This window comes from Argiope bruennichi, chromosome 7 (genome assembly GCF_947563725.1).
Source record: "Argiope bruennichi chromosome 7, qqArgBrue1.1, whole genome shotgun sequence".
NCBI lineage: Eukaryota > Metazoa > Arthropoda > Arachnida > Araneae > Araneidae > Argiope > Argiope bruennichi.
Window position 1 is genome coordinate 74186364 of NC_079157.1, and position 25320 is coordinate 74211683.

At 30.0% G+C, this 25320-nt stretch overlaps 1 protein-coding gene and 1 long non-coding RNA gene across 4 annotated transcripts in view; one reads left to right on the plus strand and one right to left on the minus strand.

Annotated features, from left to right (window-relative positions):
• LOC129976743 (uncharacterized) overlaps positions 1 to 19342 on the minus strand; it is a 45020-nt gene extending 25678 nt beyond the window's left edge. The window contains exon 1 of the long non-coding RNA XR_008785185.1: positions 18976 to 19342. This is a non-coding gene — a long non-coding RNA (uncharacterized LOC129976743). The remainder of the gene's footprint in view (positions 1 to 18975) is intronic.
• The window catches only part of LOC129976742 (single-stranded DNA-binding protein 3-like), a 297319-nt gene that overhangs the window by 170917 nt on the left and 101082 nt on the right, over positions 1 to 25320 (plus strand). The gene's annotated exons all lie outside the window — the stretch shown is intronic.

Sequence of the window (25320 nt, forward strand, 5' to 3'; positions counted from 1 at the left end):
TAAAATGTGCTTAAAGATTAATGAAGTGTGCAAAGCTTAAATGATATAAGACTTCTTTTCATTTACTTTGATTCGCCTTAGTAGTAATTAAAACGTATTAAACACGCATGCACACACACACACACACACACACACACACACACACACACACACACACACACACACACACTGATTCCGAAATTGATTATTAATTTTTTTTTATTATCTGTCTACCAATTTCGAAAGTCTAACTGTTAACTACATCTTTGTTATTAAAAGATATTCATAATTTGACTTTAATTTACTTAATCTCCTATTATATCAATGCATATATTTAAACTTTCTATAGAATTATGCTGTGCAGCTGTAAGTGCAGAAAAAAAAAGACACATAATTAAAGTTAATTTTAATTAATGATTTCCTGCTAAACTGCTTCGGTTTTTGCTACACAATTTGATATGCTCCTCAAAGATTGAGAACCTTCATGAAGCCTAACCATTGGGCAATTCATCTATTGAAAATAAAATCAATTTGATACACGAAGCGATAAAGTGTCATAATTACATTCAGGGTTATACGCTGATGAAATGCAATTAAAGTAAGCAGAGAAAAGCCTGAGGATTAATGCGAAAAATCATTATTTTATCCACCTCTTCGATCCGTCACCTAACAAAACATGGAAACGCATACCAATTAGATGTTGCAATCGTGGCTGCCATAGAAAAAGCGCTCCCCCTTTTTTTCTCTCTCTCTCTCTTCCCCCCTGGAAATTTTCCTCCACGCGATGTGTCGCCTTCCTTCTTCTTTCCAGTGACAATTTCATAACTATGACCTCACCGGCAGGTGTGACTGTACCGAGAAAAAGAAGGCTTAATCCTTTTTCCCGCTCTGAAGACGTCAATTCGTAGGAACCGAAATAGACTTGTGCTGTGAATAGCGCAGGTGCTGCAGTGTATGAAATTGCCCGGATTTGGGTTTTAGTTGTGATTCCCTAAGCTTCTTTCTCGCACATTTCCAATCCTGCGGTCAAAAGGATCATGGCATGTTAAGCTGACAACCAATCCTCGTCTTTTGTAACTTCCAATTCCATTATGTCAGTGAAATGGTGATGGATATATTTATAACTAAGCCGTAATAAATAAAAATGGAATTGTTTATCTATCTTTTTGTTGCATGAAAGCAGCTCTGAAAATAAATTCCTTAAAAGACATGATGCAATATTAATCTTTTCATTTTTATAAGTAAATTGATGTTAATCCAAATCAAATCGGTTTCGAAAAGACTTTTAGTTAACTTCTGTGCTAATGTCTCTATTTCAATAACAATAAAATTGCCTTTAAATAACTCATTAACAGATAGATCGAAAAATATATGTAAACACTGAATATTGCGAAAAAATTTCTTTTTAATGATATTGTCATCATGTAATTTTGCTTCTCTTTTTATAGTAAAATATGATTTTTTAAAATTATTTAAATATATTCTTTCCAATTCTGTTTGTTCTGACAGATATCAGAATAAATTCAGAAATTTCCACACTGTTGAATGCATAAAAAGTAAAGTATAGGGGAAAACATTTAATTACTGAGACTTTTATAAATATTTTGCTTGTTTTTTTAATTTTTTAAAAAACATACATTATTAGAATTATTACATTAATTTTAAAATATGATCTAGAAATTTTTATGGTCTTTTTTTTAAAATCTGTTTCTTAAGACCTATTTTATTGTTTCTTCATTGCATCCATTTATTTGCAAAAATTCAGTTCATTGAAAGGTGCTCTGTGCATTAATATAAATTACTTCGTGAATTATAAACTTTCTAACTAGACAATCTGGAAAAAAGAAACTGAAACAGCATATTGGAAACGGGCGTAAAGTATATATATATATATTGGGAAATGAACATTTTAAATTAACTAGCATTTCTTTTGGGAGAATATTTTAATTTTCTATTTAAGAATGAATTTATGAACCATCAAGTCAATTTCGGAAAGGTACCAATTAATATTTTTTTTAATAAACCTTGAACTACTGGTTAAATAAAGGTTAACAAAGAATTTCAAGTAAATTATACCCCTTTTCAAAAACAGGAACTTTTTCCTGCAAATTAAATTTTAAACAGCCGATATTAGCGATACAGCCTGAATAAAACGCTGATGAAACGCATTTGATATAAAGAAATCAATTATAAAGTTTTATATAAAGAAAGCAATTTTAATATTTGATTTAAAGAAAGCAATTTTAAACTGACTATTATTTCTATTGCCAGTAAGTTAATAGCATGACATTTTTCGTAAATTTTGTGCTTTGTTTAGAAATTTCTCCACCTTTTAAAACATTTTTGGTAAGATTGAAATAGGAAAAACAACCGAAACAATAAGTGACCATTAATTGGACCTTGTGCGATCATTGGTTATTCCAGACAACGCGGACAAGCAGGCATTCGGTTTTTACTGAGTTGTTAAGTTGATGTTGGAAGAAAAGCAAATGTCGCCGGCTTTATAGCCGCATGAATTATTCATAGCATTCTTTTGACGGCAGCGGAAAAATTTGCGTTAAGATTGCATAAATAAAATGGACACCCAACTTTATGCAGATTTGCTGTTTCTTCGGTTCCCATCTCTGGGATTACCTTAAATCTACTTATACATGCTTTTTCATTCCTTCTATATTTTCTAATATATTGACTACCTCGCGCGTAACTCAAAAGTTACCGGCCTTAAAGTGGAAAACAGGACCGCCCTTTGTAAATCTTAGAATTAAGGAAGCGAGTGCTTATATTTTGTGCTTATACTAATATTTACTTTTTTTGAAAGTGACGATAAAAATAAATTGCGTTGATGATCATCTTCCTTCTTATTTGCCATGGTTATGCATGTAAAGTAAAAACGCGAATCATGTTACCGAAACTTACATCTTTCTCTAATTCTCGGTTTATTTTCTCTCTCTTTGGAAAAAGGTTTAAAACTGTTTTAAAATAAATAGTCTGTTCAATGCCTATTCAGTGGTAATATTCTAGAAATATGCTAAAACGCTAACTTACATCAACAACTTAATGAACAGGGAAACTGAAATATATATAGTATTTCCAAACATATATTTTTTATTTAGAAAGTAAAAATAATTAAATAAAAAATGCACAAAGGCAAATTAAGGTTTCATTTTCCACGTGGCCATTAATACCACATTTGAAAATAAAAATAATTGATTCTTTTTAATTACTGTAGTTTTTTATATACAATATTGTGAAAACCTAAAATAAGTAAATAAAAAATAAAACAGCAGATAAAAAGATTATAGCGATTCTTTATTATATGTTGCAAACGTGATCACATCCATCAGTACATCAAATAGTTGATCAATTGTTTGCATATCTTTGCTACAAAGTTTAAAAAAATACATGGCTATTTATTTAAAAACTGTATTAATAAGAGTTGAATGTTTTCAAATTATTTAAGTGTTCAAAAAATAAAATTTTGTATTATTTGTACTGTTATACCAAACTTCAATAATAAATAAGATATCTGAAAATCATTATAATTATATCAGTTTATATTTAACGTAACTATTTTGCAGCAAAAACTAAAAGAAATATTATATAAGGTTGAGAAAGAAATATAACAAGAAGTAAATAAGATATCTAAAATAACATTATAGTTATTTCAGTTTTAGATCTAGCACAAATGTTTTATAGCAAACACGAAAAGTGAAGAGATATTGCACTACTGAACAAGAAATATAGCATAATGGAAAGTAAACAAAATTTTAAAAGAAATTTTTAAATTAGATACAAATTGCATATGCTTTAAATTTAGAAGAAAGTTAATTTTTAAAAAAAATAAAACTAGTATTTCAGTTTCAATAAAATATCATGATTATTCACAGATATATCAATTTAATAAATAGAATTAATTATAAAATATAAGTAGACATGATTTCAATACCCAGTTTTATTGATATTTTTGGTACTGCAAATGATCCTATTAAGTTCTAGTAATTTTTAATTTCTATAGATGCCATAACTACGTCTATAGAATTGGGTCTTGAATATTCCAGGACTGCATTTCCTTATCTAAAAGATCAGAAAATGAATTACGTGTTCTGCCCGTCCCCCCCAATCACCCCTTTTTTGCTCTTCAAAAGCTTTTCACTTGAAAGACACCTTTCAAAACCTTTCCCCAGTTGATTAATAGAACAGCGCCAGTGTTTCAGCCGCATTATTTCCTTCACAGGGAAAGAAAATTTTGGGGCAAAATCCATTTCAGTTCCAGAAGCGATTCCATCTCATCATTGATGGGAAAATATTATTTCTCCTTCTCGTGAGATAGTTTATGTGTGTGCGAAAGAGAGATGAATGTTTGCTTTCAACTGTCTTCCGGGCTCTTATTTTATGTTTCACTGACAAAAATGCGACCCGCTTCTTGATGTAATTCGGGAAAAGATGTTTGTGTATGAAGAAGGAAGAGAGAGATTGAGTTATGTATTTATATTATATTTCCAGTGCCCGTTTCAACGAGATGGGAAATCGTTTCAAATCGCATCTCGTTTTACGGAGATTGCATTTCAACCTACGTAGGAATTTTCGTTATTGTGTGTGTTTTTCCGAGTTAATATAATGCCTGGAGTGATAGCCGGGAAAGAAAATGGATGGAAATGAGAAATGTATTTGTTCGGGCTTATTGGTTAGAATTAGAGCAAAGTATATTGGAACAGATACGAAATATGAGTGCAATTGATTTTTGAATATTGAAGGACAGAAAATTTAATATAATTTCGAAATGCATTGAATGAAGCATTCCATTTAAATATCATCTTTGTTGAAAGAACACAGGACAACAATATTTTTGTGGAGAGCGAATTAAAAACAATAAAAATAAAATTGAAATTTCTCTGATATAAACAGGACTGGATTATCAAATAGGTAAAACAAGCAATTGCCTGGTGATTCCGAGATTTTTATTTTCGATATTTTAAAGGTAATTTAGTTTAATATTTACATTTGTTTTGCAAAGGCCATGAATTCGAAAATCAAATCAAAAATCAGAATTTCAGAATATTATTTTAAGATTTCCTTTCTTGTCTTCAAATTAAGTTACAGACTTGTGTGATCTAAATGTTTTCACAATTGATCAATTAACTCAACAAATCAACTGACCATCATATTTTGTATTAAAATATTTCGGATGAGTTAAAAACTGCTTATATAGAAATTGAAATAAAAATAAAAGGTATGGTTTTAAAAGCTGGGGTGTTAGAAAAGGTCCCTAAGCGTGCATTGCATAAGAGCTTAATCCTGCCCCTTATTTTTGGTTTTTGCGTGCGAATTTATATATTTTGCACATTTATTTACATTCAGAATACTTATGGGAAGTCATTATTTAATTTTGGAGTTTTTCTACCGAATTTTTTCTGCGCTTCAAATGTAAATTTCAATGAAAATACTTCAAAAATAATTTTCTAATTTCTATTAATAGATCGGAACTCACATTGCTTCTGTAACTTTTATAAAGAGAACAATATGAAAATTGCACTATCAAAAATTTTCTTTTTGTCGGAGTTCGTTAGTTTGTATTTTCTTTCTGTTATTTGTATATCAGTTTTTTTTTCGTATGGCCTCCTAACAGATTTGATTGTGATGAAATTTTTCTGAACTTGTTATTTTTTATTATTAAGTTATTCAATAACTGTTTCATCTTTTTTTAAAAATTGTTCTTCCCATCCAAAGACCTAAACTTTAATTTCTAGTTATTTTATGCTGTGAAATATATAAATGTTTATTTATCAAAAAGCTATCAGAAGCTTTTCTTTTCTGCTTTGTACATCACGTCGCTTTTTAGTTGCCATCAATTACATTTTTTTTCCTTCAAAAAAGCTTTTATGATGTTGACGTGTCTTATTTTATTTTTACAGCAAATGGATTTAAATAAAATTCTTATTTACACAAAATAGTTTCATAGATACTGAATTTCTGTGCTTATGAAAATAACAACTGCTTCAAAAATTCTAATAAACTAAAGAAAAAGAAAAAAACTCGTAAGATTAAAGATTGTTCAACGATGCATTTTATTCGACAAAACGAATATTTGCTTTCCGTAGATAAAACATAATGACTTTTTGATACTGATAGCAAGCTATATATCGTTCTAATGATCTTAAAAGAAGTTATAGCTCCATAATTGTAACATTTTATCTCATGAATGCTAGAGAAGAATATTTATTTAAAATGACATGTAATTCAGTACTATGACTCATTGTCGCATTAAACTATTTCATCCGTATCTTGCACATTAAATGCCTTAATCCTATTGTACTTGCTTTAGAAGTCAGTTAGTTCGGTGTAGCAGGCAGTTGATTAACAAATGCATTGTATCTGAAAAATAAAACAAAACCAATTATTGAGCTGTATAATTATTTCTCTATCGCCTCAAACTGAATAATCTTTTAATGCATTCATGCAAGATCTTCTAGATTAGGAGTTCATCTTGTTTATCTTCTTTTCTTGTTAATCAAAGCAACACGATTTGATGGAGAAAAAACATGCACTCGTCTTTTGAACAATAATTTGATTAATGTTAATACCGTTATTGATCAAAAAGATAAAAATCTTCCAGCTGAAAAAACTTTCACGAGATTCCCAACATCTTACTTCTAATCTTTTCGACAAACAACAGTTTCTTGTAGAGATGTAAATATATCTTCGATAAAACCAGCAGCAGCAGCTGCTGTCTTGGATGTGAATACTAAACTTTGATTGCATACTTGAATGCTCAATTTAACATCTATCTTGTCCTCATCTTTTTAAAAAAAGGAAGAAAATGCGCCATTTTATTGAACTTACTCTTTTTTCCCTTTAACTGTCTGTCATCACTTTCTCTCATCCTCTCTGGGCAATCAAGGAGACGAAAAATATGATCAGAAGTTTACTGATAATCTGGGCGAAATGTTAGGTGGGGCGTAAACTGTGAACGACGAATGAAGTTTTTATATCGCCGTTATTTTCTTGACAGTTTATTAACTGCGTAATGAACTTGCGTTGTGTTCCTCGAGGCTGGTAATCCTTTGATCACATGGGCATATTGACCACTTTGTAATGAATAGGGTTCGCTCCCCACCCCATCCCTCCCCAACTCTGAAAGATCTTGTTATTGATTTTGATTCTCTGGGGACAAAGGGAGTTGTTGATTCCCACGCCCTGTAGTATGAATTAAAGAGCCGATTTCAGTTGCTTTTGATGTACTGACACGCAGATACGTTGTTTATCTTCAATGGCGAATTAAGACATTTTTCAACCTTTAGTAAAATGCTATTAACAGGTCTTCTGCATTTTGCGTCCCATTAGGCCAGGCCACTTCATTTAATAAATTGATCCAGTTAGTTTCACATTCAAGCACATTTTTTTAACGTCATCAATATGCTAATAATTTATTATAGGCTAGCTTTTTTAATTAAGAAAGTTTTTAAAAATTATATGTTTTAATTTAATCACCGTTTGTTATGACTTCATTTAGCTTGCCTGTTGTGTTTGAGTTATCATCATTTCTGACAAGGCCTTGGGCCATTGAACTGAGATGAGGCTGAACTTAAATTATTGGTCGATTAAGAAAATTTTATTAGTCTAATTGCCGAATCAATCTATTTAAAAGCATACGAATTCTATTAATTATAAAAGGTTAGGATTATACTAACACTTTACCAAGTAAGGATTGGTTAGATTTCTTTTTCAATATGTTCATTTTTATTACAATAAGTATACACAGAAAGTATGTGTTTAAATATTGCTGTGCACAAACGTAGATATGGTGCAGTTATAGAGTTAAAATGAATCACTTAAAGAAACATACATTTCCACTAAGTTAATAAAAAGAAAAATTAAACTGAATCATTAATTGGCAAGCTTGTTAAATGAGGAAGTTAGGACGGCAAAATATCTAAATCCGCTGCTGGTTATCGCGCTCATACACTAACTAACAGACAGGCAGATTGCTCGTAAATTTTATCCAAAATTTGAAACATATTTATAATTTTGCCGTTTAAAGATTGCGTGTTAAGTTTCATCCGTCACATTTATTTTGAGTTGTGATTACTACCAGATAGCCGGAAATTCAAAAGTGTTTTTGAGTTTTAAAGATTTAAAACGAGGAATTTGTCATAATTTCAAGGAAGATTCCTCCCCCCTTTTTTTTTATTACCGTTATAACAGCATGTACTCTTTATGTGTGAGAAAGTTAAGATGCTAAAACATTTGGCGGAAGAGATTTATTTTGCTTGATTTAAATTTGTACTTGCTATCAGTCTGGCTTACTGCGTAAAATGCATCTATACGTTTCAATAAATATAGCCTGCTCTTTTTAGTTATTTTTTTTCTCTTTCTTTCTGTAAATTACTATATGCAAATGGATTTGAACTCTGTTGCAATGAGTTGAACATAGAAAATTTAATTTAAAAAAAAAGAAAAAAGAAATTGCGAGTCTGGAAGAGTCACGAAAAACTCGCATTTGCAGTAAAATAAGTTGAATGGTAATGATTATACTTTTCAGTGATTGATTCAATGGAACATATAATTTATCAACTGTAGTAATCAGTTGATCTTAGTACAATGATATCCTTGATATCCAACAAGAAGCCTCTTCAGAATTCTAAATTGATAATTGGTATTCCATGGAATTAAAACTGCTATCAGACAGAGGAAAGAAGTTTTTACATAAAATCACAGCACAGACAAAAAAAAAAAAAAAAAAAAAGCTGTTAAAGAAATACGTTACTTTTTATTCAAATGTTCGTGTAAGAAATCAAGTTTTTGCTAGTAAAAAGTATAATTGAAATCTTCTGTCCGCCAACATTTCATCTGACAGACACTCCATCAAGAAAAAAATGAAGGATAAAATTTATTTCCGTAAATCTTTTTATATTAGCAGTTTAAAAAAATGTAGTTTTGTGAAAATGGAATTGCGTATCCAATAAAAATGTTAATTCTGTTGTATCCTTTATTGACGCCAACAAGTTCTCCTCTAAAATTCGGCCCACACTTTGAAACTTTAAAAGTAACCTTTCTTTCCAACTCATTCATCCACCCACATTAGAAAAAGACGATTTATTCTAATTAATATCCTCTGTCAAAGACCTTACGCGAGCTATCAAATACGACATTTGAAATTACGCCCCTTTAAGATGGCAATGCTTTGTTTCAGTCGACTGAAATCTACGGCTGCGGTTTGAAGTCCATATCCCGTCATGCCACCTTTAAAACAGGTACGTGAGCTGGAAGTCTAACAATCATATACTTAAAAAGAATATTGTTGCATGGGGTGGGGAGTAAAGGAATATAGTATTACTTATCGTTCTTTTCCTTAATACCGTTATCTTCATTATCAAAGAAATTTTATTTTGTTTTGTATTACTATTATTATTAAAGAACACAGTTTTTTATCATCATGTAGTAAAGTGCTTAAAAGCGGCTTCACTTAAAAAAGCGCATTATTCGATTTTGCGAAAGATACCTACCTTATTTCCTTTCCTGTATCTATCTCTTTTTTCGTTTATTGTTATATTTTCTTTTATTTGGAAGTTTATTTTTTATTTATTTATTTTTTCGTGAGCTACGTGACGAAATTTCGTAACTGGCGCGCAGCTGTTTTTCTCCCCCCCCTCCTTTCGCTGATGGTGACTTCTTTTTGTTACTTTTCTTTCGCTCACAGTTTTATATTTTTTAACGATGCCAATGCTGATTATACTGATGGAAAATGGCATTTGTTGAGCTCATCGGGTGAATATTTTATACGATTCTTTTTATTTATTCTTTTTATTATTATTTTACTGCCCTCTTATCCATCATATGGTCGAATGAATTTGCGTAGATTAAGGTGTTGTCACCCCCCACCCCTCCAGCACTTTTTCCTATGTTACATACCGATGGCTTTAAATGCTATTTAGTCTCTCAATCCTGAACGAGTGTTTTATATAATAAACATATTTTCTTTTAAAAGGATTTTTGTATATATATATATATTTTACTCTTTGCTGAATGAGATGAAATTGCTTGTTTCATAATATCTATGAAGACATGAAATGATTTTTGCATTTTTCAAATGTCATACCTAGTACTTCAAAATATTTAGATATATTTTCATGTTTAGAAGGATATGGCGAGACAAATAACCAATTTAAATGTTGCATAGATATCAAAATTATATATTAAAAATGGCTCTATCGTTTTACAGAGATTTACAGGATCCGTTGTTTATTGTTGATTATATTTCTACATTGCTATCTTTGTACATACCAGAAACTTTTCTTCTTCTTCGTTTTTTTCCTTTTTTTCCCTTTTTTTTATCTTTTGAATGAAACATGTAATTCAAAAGGATAATAAAATTGACAAATGCATTCTTTTTTTCATAATTATCTCGTTCTTTCCTTAATTGTACAGTACCAGAATCACACTATCAAAAATTATTTTATACTAATTTTACAAGTCGAAACATAATACTATAGTAATATGTCCTTGATCCTACGATTGAATGGATCTATTTAAACCTCATAACACAATTTTTTAAATTAATAACTGATAGCGGAATTCATAAGTATATCTAAACTTCAATCTATTTTTAAACGTTTGACTCTTTAAACTTTCTTTTATAAATTAAATAAATTTCCGATTGCTGCTTTATGTATGTGTTTCGTTTTTCAAAATAACAAGATACATTGTGAATCTTTTCAATTAAGAAATGCGCCAAAAAATAGAAAACGATTTCGAAAAGAATCACTTTAAAATATTTAAATATTCCGAAGCTTTCACTCCATATAAGAAATGGACATATACCTCCAATTGTGCAACTGCTTTGAAAGACTCAAAGAATTATATTTAATATTATTTGAATCAGTAAATGGGCTACTGGAAAAAAAATACGAATTCTAAATATTTATTTAATTATATATAAATTTCCCCTACCTATCTGTTATACATATATAGTAACATATTTTAAATCAATATATTAAACATAAGGAGTTCCAAGTTTTTTTCGATTTTTAGGTTATTAACATTTTAAATGACTTCTGACTATTTCAGTGGCTGCTTAAGGAAAGATCCGCCAACCCAAAAATTGACGTTAACTCGAGAAGGTCATTACTTCTTTTTCAAATAATGATTCCATCTGTTTCAATCGCAATAGAAGGGAACAAGTTCATAATGCTAAGAGAAAAATCAAAAATGTATAAAAATTTAGAGTTGCTGAGCAATATATTTATTGGCTGAAATAACATAAAATATAATTCTTTACGTCATTAAGATAAATATTTCAAATAGAATTAAATCTCTCTCTCTGACGTTTTAGAAACTAAGCATTAGCCCTTGATTTGAATCGTGTAGAAATATTTCATAATTTCAACGAATTCATAATTAGAAGATTTGTAACATTTTATTCAAATTAAGCATAATAAAGCTTTTTTTTTTTTTTTTTTTTTTTGTATGGAAAAAAAAAATATTTATGAAGAATCGAATAACCGGAAAATCGTCGCTTTTCTCTTTATTTTTCCCATTTTAAAAAATGACCATGAATCTTGTTTTAAATCTATTCAATAGTCAACTCATATATTTCTTATTTGTATTTATCATATATTCAGTATTTATATTTGGAATTTTGGTATAGAACATCTTGATACATACAAGTAATGTAATACAATAACTTTTCGTTTTATTTTCAAAATTTTTGCAGAATTGTGATTAAATAATTTAATTTTTTTTCAAACTTAATTTTGAGTGCCTTTAAATGAAGTTAAAGGACTGATATTTAACAGTATTGGTATATTATACAGACTAAATGTAAATGATTCTACTGATTTGAAATGGATAGATTTCTCCGATGATCAATCGAACAGGCAAAAATTCAATTATTCGACACTTCCTGCTATATTAAAACTTAATTCCACTGCTAAAATTCTTAACGAGACAAAAGCAATTCATTTAATTGCATTCTAATGGAATCAAGAAGACGAAATAAATAAAGAAAAAAAGGAGTCCGATTTCTAAATTACATTTCCAAAGCTATGTCACCAAAGGCAGAAAGATTAAATATTGAATTGCCATCAAATCATAATAAAGCCCCGTTTAGAAATCCATTTTGTCTCTTCAAAATTCCTACCATGTCCCGCTTCATCTGTTATAGAAAACATTTGCAATTTATTTCTTCTTTTCCTCGGGGTCTCCCCCTTTCTTTTGCTCCTCCCGGGAAAATATCAGCATTGTTTATGCGTCTGTGAAACAGAAACAAGTTTTAGGCAGTATTTTCCTCTAAGGCTGCAAAATTGGGGAAGTTCGTACGAATCCATGCTGCAAACAACCAACCAACCTGCTTGGCCTTAGCCCTCAACCTGACTGGAAGATATGCCTTCTGAATGCTAATGCTTCCGACAACATTCAACTAAAAAAATAACACGTTATAAAGATTTTAAGTAGGTGGTCAAAGCAGCGTTTTAGGCATCAAGTTGCGTAAGTTCTGGAAAACATATAATTTATTACTGGAAAATTACCTGTCTTAATTCTATGGGTTATCTTATTGCCACAGTGTGGAAGATCGGGAACGGAAGAGATATCTCGGATATTTTTTATTACTTTTTTTAACGCATAAAGCTTTAACAAGTTTAATTTCGTTCTTATCTGCTTATTTTTCTTCTCCTTACTATGTTATACTTCAGTTTGTATACGTGGGTCTCATTTTTTATATTTCGATGACCTGTCGTCTTGGCATGTTGTTGACTATTCACACCCTTCTGCAGGTCTATTTGGTGTAGTTGCAAGCTGTGAAGAAATATCAACTGTCGCCTTTGGAAAAATGATAAAACTCTTTAAATCCAGTTTAATCGCATATACATATTACTTTAAAAAAATAATTTTCGTTTTCTTTGAAAAGTACTAGCAGATGGGTCATTTCCCTTGCACACTGTCTGCTTATCGGCTACTAGATGGATGTTTGCTAAAAGTCTTATCCTTTTTCCCGTCTCATATGCGTGAAAACTGAAACAGGTTTAGTCAGAAATGTGCTTGTAGGATTATTTCTGATTCTTGTTATCTGATAGTAAAAGAGAGGTTAGGCACATTTGCTTTATTAAATTTCGTAGAATTGTTATAGAAATAACAAAATTCAAAGATTTGTATAAATCTGTAATAATTATGGTGTTTAATAATTACACATTTTATTATAATTTTTCCTTTATTCATAAATTAAATAAACGTTTTAAAGAGGCTAGTATAAAACCTATTTTTCTATAAAATATTTTCTTTTTATCATTTCCATAAAGTTAAAATGAGATGTCAGGCAATGTTATGAATTGATTACATAATATATATATTTTTTAAAGGGGGTAACTGTTTTTACATTTGAAAATAAACACAGAAAGCTGATTTATAATGCGGTTTATCTGTATTTAACAAAACATCAAAATCACTATATAATATGAGCATCTTACATTTCGAATATTTTATATAAGAATCAGAAAAGTAATTATCTAAAAAAATTATAGTACGAAGTTATATGACAATACTTTCAAATCAATTTTTTTCCCCCTTCTTTCATCTACTGTAGAAAATACAGTATTCCGAGAAGGGAGTGAGGGGGAATTTCAGATATAAATAAAATGAAAATCTTGAAGCATTATTCGAATCTAATCTCGCCACTAAAAAATACAATTCCAATACGTAAAACACCAGCAATAATAAAACTTCAAATCGGTACATGAAATTGATTAACCAGTGCAGTACCACCAGCTCATTTGGCTTGCTTTCATAACAATTTATTTGCTACTGTCATCAATTAACAGCAATTAATATTACTTCCAGTACGCGAGAAAAATCTTTTTCTCTTTACTATCAAGGCATCAGCGATTATCGATACACTTCAGGAATACAAGAATGGTATCTGGCGTTCTTTATCAACTGAACTCTCCATAACGGGGAATCATCGGGCAACATTTATGCTTTCACTAGCGTGCTCACTCAAACAATGATAAAGCAATTACTGCGGCTCATGTCTGTGCAGTTAACAGCGCTCACCATTGTGGTTATGAAAGTTGCCTTCATAATGGACTGCACCTCAATAATTACGAACAGCGAGATAGAGATTCGGATGCAAAAAAATAGAAAATTTCAAACCATTCGTGCGCAACAACTGCTTATCAACGTATCTTTTAGAACGTGTATAAATCTGTCGAATGAAACGAGAATACCAAAACGGAAGCTGTGGATATCGGCTACGGTTGCCGTTAAGTCATGGTAGTTAAACACATCTTTTCTCTTTTATTGATGGTGGTGTTAACGATGGGCTTGTGTTGTGTAATCGGATTAAAATAGGAGCTTTTCGGAGAAATTATGTTAATTTTCGATTTTTTTTCCCCCTCTGCGCTTTCTTTTTTATTGTTTCATCCGTAACGCGTACGTGCGTTACGCGATATAAATAAAAGAATTGCGGGCATGAAAGACTAGAGATAGACTTTCTATAAAATACAGCTCTTTCTAACTTTAGAACAAATAATTACTTTCAGAACACTGTTCACGAACAGAAAGTTTTCTTGTAAGAAAGGATTAGTTTCAAAGAATAATTCAGATTCTCATCAGACTGGCGTTTTAAGAAATGGTAAATATAGCATATAAAAACTCTGCCGTGGTTGCATACAGAAGCTATTCATGTTCTAAAGTCCACGTCAGGCACTCAATTAAACATCGTTTTATTCCTTCCTCGTTATATTCCGTAAAATAACGCTCGTGCATCATTCTTTGCTAGTGATATGTCGAAAATACGGTACTTTATATCCAGATAAATCTTCAGCTATAAAATAACTTTGCCGATTGAAAGATATTACTTTCTCTTTATTTCGATGATGTTGATATCTATTATACTGCACTAATTTTACTATAATCGATATCAATAAAGCTAAAATTCTACTTTTTATATCTCAGAAACAAGCAAAAATAAAACAAATCGAATTTTTTTAATATTGTAAACAAATAATAATTTTTTATTACAAAATATGAAATTTTGAGATTATACTACACTAAAATAAATATGTCATGCAATAAAATAAAAACGTATTTTTCTTCTATTAAAAGAATACTATATTTGTAAGTTGGAAATTTAATCACACAAATTAAAATAAATTACAGTAGTTCGTATTATAATAGTCTATAATAGTTTTGAAAAAATGAAATATCTCATAATAAATTATTTAATAAGAAAATAATTCATTTTAAAGAAATCTTTGAGACAAATCCATAGCCCCCCCCCTCATATATAGGCAACTACAAAATAACTTTTTTTTTTGTTGTTAAATAAACATTGTGATTAAATAATGCCTTTTTTGAATTAAAAAAATCAATAAGTTATTTTAAAATGTACCGAAACTCTTCAGAAACAAGTAATAACATTTTATAAAGCATGTAACATTTTCAATAAAAGCGGATTCTAAAATAACGACTTCATGATTGTTAGCATCTTGTAATAGCTTAATGAAAAGCTGCCAATAGAATTCTCGGAACCGATTGCAAGTACACAACAAATTTATTCCTATATAAGTATAGCTAAATGTTTCTGTATTGTAATTTCTATTCTTTCAAATTTTTTTTGTATAACAATACATGGAAGGAAATAAAATTATATTGGATTGCTTATGATATTTTATAGGTCCTAGTAACACTCAACTAAATAATTTAAAAATAACGGAAATGCATTGTCAGTTATATTAATATCGGGAAATTTTAACTGGAATTCATGATCATGAAATAATGTTTGAGATACTCGGATTTAAACTATTAGAAGTGAGAGGTTAGTTTCCTTTGTATTTTTCATTATACAATTTAAACACTCTATTATTCACATGAATTATTTTTAAATGAATAAAAATAAAAAATAGTAATTGCAACAATAGAACTTTTACAAAACTCGAGAAGGCAAGAATTATTCACTTTCAACCATTAATCCCAAATACAGGGGGGGGGGATATTTAAAAAAAACCCCACCGAATCATGCTGAAAAGAATTTCAATATGTATATCGCCCCTCTGCTCCGAAATCGGAAGCAAATCCTGTTATGTCTGCTTTCTAAAGTGAACCGTAAAAATATTCTTGCTTTTAAACCTCCTTTTATTATCGCAAATTGCCTTTTGATGAAAATCTCAGTCACAGAGAGGAGAAAAGAATTATGTTTAAAATTGGATGATGCAGAATCCTCATTACACAATGCGCGGATCTTCTTTTTTAATTGAACTAATCTAAGCTTTTCTGTGCAGCATTCCGTTTAATCATAACAATGCTGCCTTCAGCCTCCAGCTAGTTGTGTCGAGAACGCATGCATAACAGATGCGATTCGCCGTGTTCATAATTGATGAGATTATCACAATGTTAATTTGGTTATTTCTGCCCTGCTGTGCTTGTATGTCTACATTGATTATTCGATTTCCATGGCACTTTTCGAGCAGCTGTAGTGTTATTTGCGATTCGGTTTTTCGCTTTTGCACTATTGAAAAGCGAGCTTTCATAGAAGGGGACGGAGGAGGAAACTGCTACCCCCTTCCCCCGACTTGCTGTCTTTGCCGTGATAAATAAAGCAGACTAAATACAGTTAGCTCTTGAATCGTACAGTTGATTGGACTCCGACAAAAATGTTTAAATCACAAGGCTCGTTCGGATTCACATTTCGTTTAGAAAATTGGTATATAATAAATAAAATAAATCAATATAAAATGTAAAATAAGCAGTTTTTTTTAAAAGTAAATTAGAGATTATATATCTTATTGAATATACATCAATACAAGATTTTCCGCGCTATACTATTGACAAAAATAAACTATTTTTACTCAGCTCATCTTAGCGAAGCATTCTGAAATCTTCAAACGTACTAAAATTGATTTGAACGTAAACAAAAATGAAATCTCAGTTCTTTATTTTCTTACGCTTGTATATTTGCTCTTGTGCACGACACAATGTTAAAACAAAATTCGTTCATTAAATCGAAAGAGTAGCGCAAATGAAAATCTGCATTCGATCACACGGATGAAATCGATATCCTGTTGTTCGAATACCGTGTAAATTGAGGATGGAGTATGTTAAATTTCCTTGGTAGTTTTTGTTAACTGTAATTGTAATCGCATCTTCGCATTTGAACTCGTGAAATGCGAGCTCCCAAGGGAAAGAAGAGTAACACACCCAACCCCTTCGTTGTTTTTCCGTCATAAATAAAGCAAGCGCATATAATGTTTAGACAAAGATGAAAAGATAAATATAAAGACTTATTTCTTTCTGTCCAGACGTTTATAGAAAAAGATGCTTGTTTATTTTGTTTTATTTTTATTATTTCTTCACTTAGATAAGAATATTCTCGGAAAATATTTTGCTTTTCATGCTGCGACGACTAACAGAGTTTGATATTGTATTATTCATATTTAAAAATTCCTCTAGTCTGGTTTCCTAACTGATATAGAAAATGGAAGTTTTAAATAATTTAAAAATATTTCCAAGGCATTTTCAAAATAAATGGAATTGAAAACCATTAAAAATATTTTTCGTTTTCTCACGTTTTAAAAAGTGAAATAATTCTTAAGGATTTTATTATTTGTAAGCATAATAGAATTGAAATTTTTTGATTCGTTAATAATATTAATTATTTCGTGCATTGCATATAATTAAAGACGATAAAAAGATAACAGTTCTAGAATATCAATTATCTCGGAAGAACTTTTAACGCTGGAAAGAAAATTGTTTTAAACAATATAAATCAATCAATCAGCAATACATAAAAATAAATAATTCATTTAAGCAAGACGTTAAATTTATAACTCAATTCAAATAAAGTGGAAATTGCTCCCCGGCCTTATCAAAAGAAACACGACCGAATAATTACTGATAATTACTATTTTGCCTCTAAGACCGATTAAGAAGAAACGAAAGCGTTTTAAAAAGTTACGATTCATAACTTTTATACTGCGCGAATTTTTGTTAATATCACTTTATGTTAAAATTATGCTATAAATTAACTTAGATTAGTCCCAAACCAAATTACTTTTGAAAATTTTGTCATTATAAATACTTTATTTAACAGTTTAATGCGATGCAACGACATATGATTCAAATTTATAACATCATCATATGTTTTAAAAATATTTATATAATTTTATTGATTATTTTTGAAAAAATTCAGTTTAGAACATATTATACTAAATTGAATATAATCATTATATATAATATATATTAATATTTGTATATATAATTGAATATATCATTCAAACTAAGTACAAATTTTTTTCAGATGAATATTTTTTTGTAAAATAGTAATTATCTCTACCTGAAGCATTTATAATATTTGATTGGAAGTGAATAGACAAAAATAAGAGTAGCGAATTTAAAATCTTTACTAGAATGAACAAATAACGTTTTAAGGAATATTAACGCACATTAAAATGTTTGAGTACTATCCCTTGAAGCATATTTAATTTCAAACGTTTTCGCTTACAAATGAATAAATAATCGTTTTCAGAGAAAGAACATTGAAAAGGCTAAGAAGAAAGACTTTTCCGTTCCCAGAACTTTCAACCTTTTTCGATTATCATTATTCAGTTCAGTACAATGGATAATTTTGAAAAGCACTTTTTAAACAGAAAAATAACTATTCATAGTAAAATGATTGACACAGACATAAATCTAATTAAACACAATGAAACCAATATTAAAAACATTTTTAATGCTTGCTTTTTTGAAGTTCATAAAACATTTTTTTATTAATAAAAAATTATTAGTTATATGCAACATAATTTTTGAAACACTTATATATGAAAATATGCAAACTAAATTTAAAAGAGTAAATTAAAAATAAGGAATCAAATTCTTCCTAGATTATTCATTGTTACAATATTATAAATTAGTCTTTTATTTGTTATAATGTAATGAAACAAATTAAAATTTTTTAAAGATTTAAAAACATTTGAAATAAACAAATTTTCTTTGAAAAAGATTACTTACTCTTTTTTATATTTTGCCGCTTCAACATAGAAAAGCAAGGTAATCCAATATTTTTTAATAATCCTGAAATAATCCACATTTCCTGGTACGATTGTGTAAAAATATAATCCACAGATTTTGTCACAGGGCACTCAAATAAATCCTGTCACATTTTTTTTCCACATATGTAAAAGTATTAAACGAATATATTTCCTCAATTTGGCAAACTGCTGTCAAATAGCTAAACGGTTTGCCTCACGTGGTGGGTAATAAAACCCAAAATACGTCAAATCAGTGAGTTAATCCGAATAACAAGAATTACCGAACCGCGGTTCGATTTTTTCGGTTTCGAAGTTACGAACTGCCGTGCTTTCTTTAGCTTGCTTTATTCTATCCGAAACCACGATAGACACTGACCGCCTCTTGGCATGTATGCACTGTTCATCCTCGCCCAATAGGGCGCCAAGCGGGATCGCCAACGCGCCAAAGTGGAAAGTGAGCGACATCACCTCTGTGAGGTTGTTATGTCGACTTAATTGCATGGTTTGGCTGAGTGAATAATAGTTATGTTATATATAAAATCCTTTGGGGATAAAGAGAGAGAGAGGAGTTTTTTTTTTTTTTTTTTTTTTGTGAGTGCTAATTAAGATTTCCGCCCGTTGATTCTTTTTTCTTCTCAATGGCTATTGTATCGTCTATAATTTCGCCTTGATCTAGAAATGAATGATAAGTTTGAGAAGGAAGAGCACTGATTAATTTTATTTAAGGTTTTGATTTAGTCAGTGTAATTAGTGTGATGATGTTTTTAATTTCCAGTATTGGTTAATATTTAGGATCCTCATTTTATTGATTTTTGTTGAATCCTGATTTCTCAATAATTTTTTTTATAAAAGATTTTAAATTATTAATGGCAAAATATTCTTTTTTTCTATCCTCCTGTGTCTATATATCTAATATCTATCTTGCTCGGTTTATATATACATATCAGATCGGTGTAAATTAATACAGTAAATGGAATATGGTGAAATTTTTCTATGGTGAGATTTTAACTTCAGCATAATGTTTTGAATTGTTATGGTTGTATGAACAGTGTTCGAATGCCTTGAGTAAATTCACCACTCTTTCTGGTAATATTAAAGATATAAATCGGTGTTTGACTAATAACGTTATTAAAAATATGATTGTTTGTATCTAAAAGAAAACATTTCTCTTTTTAAAAAAAAATGAATTAGTACATATATCCCGCTTCCCAGTGGCTTAATTTGTTAAAAGTAATAGCACAATTTAAAGTATATTGAATTTCAACTTATTTGAACTATATCGTGTAATTATATGTCAATTAATACATTTTAATCCATTTTTTTTTGCATGCATGCATGCATGCATAGCTCGGTTTATTAAACAGATATTTCTCGTTCTGTGAATATTACTGTATTTAATTATTTTTAAAAATATATATTTATCAAATGTTAAACTTGGTATTTGAAATACTCTGAATTAGTTGATGAGGTTTGAATTCCAATTGCCAATAATGGTCATACATTTTTTTTAAAGTTTATTTTCTTATAAAGGCAGTTTGCAACAGATTTGATTTTTCTTCTGTGATCTACTATTATTTTTAAGTTTGAAAAATTCTTAGAAAAATCGTGAAGTAAAAATAATAATAATAAATGTTTTTGCTCTATTGCCCATCGTTTTCTGGATAACTGACTGATTTAGCCATCTGATGTCACATTTTGATTCCGCATTTCGATATTAAATTGGTTTGTAATTTAATCATTAATCTGGTAAATAATTGATATATATCAGTATCGATGCTGTTAATCGATTTTTGATGATAATTAATAAAAGCACTTTTAATCTCTTATTTCCAATAGAATATTGTAGAGTGTTTTCAATTTTTATTTTTTATTTTGGGACGTTTCTAAATGTTATGAGCTTAATTTAATCCATCATGATTTATCTATGTGTGAGTGTTCGATCTGTACAATCTCCAGTCTTAACTTTTTCTGAGGTTGTTTGTAATATCTGCACCCTCAAATGTAGTAATATATTAAACTAAATTATAAAATAAGCCATTAAGTAACAACTAATACCTGCTTGAAAGAGAGCTGGACAAAATTTTGTATTGATCTTACCTGAAGTGTTAGAATAGAATATCTATTAACATGCAATGAAAATTATTGATCGAAGTGAAAGGAACGAAGTCGTCATAATTTATTGCAATACTCATGTTTGATGATGCCTTCGCTTCTCTATTCAGTCACCATCAGGTTCTGTTGAAGCGACTACAATTGAAGCACATTGTCATCTCGAGTGTTATTTTATCTGCTACACTTAATCAGTTTTGAAAGAATTCGATCGAGCTATTCTTTCAACTTGTTTGCTTCGTGAGCATAGAGTATCTGCTTTCTTTATTTAATTACATATTTCTTACGGGAGAAAAAAAAAATCGGAGAAAAATGATTGATGCAGGAGGAAGCAGTGTGCCGTCTGCGAAATCTTTTAATGTTCCCCTCGAGACATTAAAAGATTTTCTTTTCACAGCTACAAAAAGGAAATATATATTTTATCTCTCATTTGTGAATCGCTGTCGCATGATCAGCTTTCGAAATATTCCCGACACACATTTTCTTATTGTTTTTCTTCCTTGTCATTAGAGTAACACTTAAGGAAGAGAGATACGGATACTCCGCCTTTCTTCATGTTTAAAAGAAGAAATAAATGGCAAATTCCTCCCAGTGCGAAATGAAACGACATCGATTTCCTTCATTCGACACACCCTTGTTCGGACGACCACTCTTTACCCCCGTCCCGCACCCCCTCCAATCACTTAATGCATAATGGACTTTTTCGTTTCAATATATCGTTTGATGTCGGAAAAGAAAATCGGATGTAATTCGCTCACGTTTTGATCGAAAAAACGAAAGAAAAAAAAAAGAAGAAAAGAGAGAGAAGAGGAATGCATTCCATTGATTCTTATGTGATGAAAGTTTGCGAAGAGGATTGGGATGAGAAATTCTCGTTTAGAATTTTTGTAATCATCCCCCGCTTCTATGTCACGCCGAGTTAAACAACTTTCCCCTTCGCTTCTCCTTTCGATTCTAAAATTGTGTTCTATAACCGCTCTAAAATTTTCATTTAAGTTGCACTATCCTTATCACCCTCCCTTCGGATCTGCCGACATTAAAAGAGATTTGATGGCGGATATAAAGGATATTGATACTTTAAGGGATCGTGTAAAATAACTTTGCGAATGTTATATAATTAGATAAAGGCCTTACAAAAATTTTTACCGGAAGGTTTTTCATTTAATCAGTTTTTATTTAAAAAAAAAAATATCTTCCAGCCTGAAATTCAAAAAAAAAAAAAAAAAAAAAAGGAAAAGTATTTGCAAACGATAGATTAAAAGATTTCTTCAAAAAAAAAAAAAAAAAAAAAAAAACAATGATTTAACAGATTTATTTTGGATTGTCATACCAAATAGATTTTATTGTAGATTTTTATCAATAAAAGTTGGTAAAAAAAAAATAATAATGAACTGAAAGAAGAAGGAAATCACTATGCATAATTCATTTTTTCTTTTATGAATTTATTAAGTCGCAGTTTTATTAAAGCAAAAACTTTCTGTTAGTTATTGAATAAGATGTGAACTTTCTTATTAAATAACAATTTTACAGGAATGAAAAGTTTTTAAATCTTAATTTTCATTGTATGAAATTCTTCTGCACTTGAAGTTGTCAATTTTAACACTGAAATTAACTTTAACTATTCAAAATTTGCTTATACGTATTGAATATTTCTGAATAAAAGATTTCGATTGTATATATTCCTTCAGAAGATGTACTGTTTATTTTTACACTGAAAAAACAGGATGCTTACACTCTCGCAGGGGAATTTTTCGCTTTCCCCATGCTTCATTTAAGGGAGGAAGAAAATAAAACTAAAATATAAACTTGTTTCTTTTGTCCATTTCTTTCATTTGTCCATTGCGATAAAAAATATATATGTTGCTGGGATCGTTTTGTGAATCAAATAAAGCAGTCACCGTCCATCTGTTTTTGTATTGACAAATCTTTGCTTCTAACTAATATGGATGTTTACGCTTTATTCCTTTGAATGATAAAAGGCTTTTCCTCGCGACAATTTATTTGGAAACAATCGAGACAAGAGAATATAATGCACAAATGGTTATTAACGATCATGTGCTTTCCTTTTGTGTTTACATCTTTTCAAAGCTTATGGAAACTCATTCCCCGAATACGTGTGCTTCAAAAATAATAGGGATTTCGATTTTCTTGTGCAATGATTAGACTGTTTTCCCCCTTTCAAATGTTTCTTTTCCAAAAATTGGACGAAATGGTAAACGTGAAAAAGTAATAAATAAATAACGAAAGAGGAATGATACGATATGATTAGGTTGAAAATGCATTTAAAACTTGTCATGCTATCCTTTTTTTCAGCAACTATTTATTCAGTTGTTCAATATGTATTGTGTGGGTATTGATTTTTCTGGTATCTTTTCTCCCAATCAATAATGTGTTCAAGTATCGACGTAACCGTTAATCTTTTCGGAGAAGGGAAATTGATGGGTACACACTGGAAAACCGTTAGTTTTGGGAAAAGAAAAATGAACTCAACAAAACCCTTGTATTGATTAGCTGCGACAAAATAAGATGTTCTTCTGATTTAGCCGCTTGCGAACTAGTATGTTTGATGGTATGTTCTTGCTTGTATTGGGAGGCTTTTCGGTTTTAAAGGAGAGATAAATATTGAGTTAGGAAACTTTTAAGATCGATTTAACACATTGTAAGAACTAATGGATCCAGGAAACATTTTAGAGTTTGAAAATTGAGTCAAAATACATCATTTGTGTTTCGATGCGGGGGGACTTCTTACTTTGGGTCACATGTTCCCAACCTGCTTTCTTTGAAAATGCCCCTTAGATGCGAATTTTAATATACATGAATTTCATCGAAGTTATACGTCCCCTTGCTAATTTGGTGAGGAAATTTAAAGTGGGTATTTCTTGAGGTATTATCTTCTTCATCTGACTCTGTTTAAAAATGCGATTTCTGTGAAGTTTCTAAACTCGGTGTTAGTTAATCTAATTTAACAGAATTAAGGTCACTGTATTTCTTGTGTTATTTATTCCTTTTGCACACCACACGATATCTGCCATATCTCTGATATTATATATATTGCCAGCAATAAGTTATGTTTGGAATAAGTAGAACAGAATGGATCGAATAAATCTTAACTAGCTCTTGAAACTGTTGGTTTCTTAGCACTTGAAATTGACAATTTTGTTGCTATTACTTTTAAGCAAAACTTTTATGTAATATTACTTTTCTGTTTCTTTTTTGTTCAAGACACAAACTAAATGACCTTTGGCATGTTTTAAGTACAAAGCTACGTGCAGTTTTAAATTTTCAGAATACTATCAGGTACTTATTCGATGGAATTTATGCCTAAATGGAAGACCTTAGTAAATGCGGTCTTTTAGAGGCATAATTTTTATATTATGATTCATAATTAAACTTGAAGTGTATTTCCATTAGACCGTCGACTAAGCCCTTGAATCATTTAATGAATAAGACTTGTCAAACATCAATGGCGTATAATGAATTTAATACGCCATTCAAATAACGTAACTTTATGTGCTATACCGAATATCAGAAAAATTAAATCTCTTCCAGGCTTCAGAATCTTTTCAAATGAATCGATACCGAAGGTATTAAGTAACCACATTCGGTGCCGTCATCTGACCGGCACCAAATGTGTAAATAGAATCGTTTATTTTTAGATTTTTCAATTTATATGTCTGAACTTAAAAGTCGTAATATCTTATCTTTTACAGTGGAATTTCGAAGGAATGGGCGGTATCAATTCGAAAGTTTTTAAATCGTTCGGTCTTCTAATAAAATTTTTGAATTTTCTCTCGGACTTATTATTTTGATTATAATAGTTTTTGTGTAGGATTGATAAATTTATTAAGAAATTCATTGATAAATTGATAATTATATTTTTTAATACATTTTCTTTTGCTACACCGAATAGGATTCAATTTTTTTTTGTGTGAGATATATGTCGGTTAGTAATATCGAAAGGGGCACAAAACAGCTTTGAGCAATATTGACATGGGATTCTGAAATAGGTATGAATTTATATCCTTTAACAATCAAACTTACTTATATCTCCCTATCCGCCTTGAAGCGTGTCTATGCTTTCAAAAAGAAAATACACCAACATGGATACCTTTTTTCCCCATTGGATTTTCTAATCTTTAGGGGGGGAAAAAACAGCAGATAGTTTGCTGGTTTGCTATATTGACGAGCGACTCAAAAAGAAAGAAAGAGGCGAAAA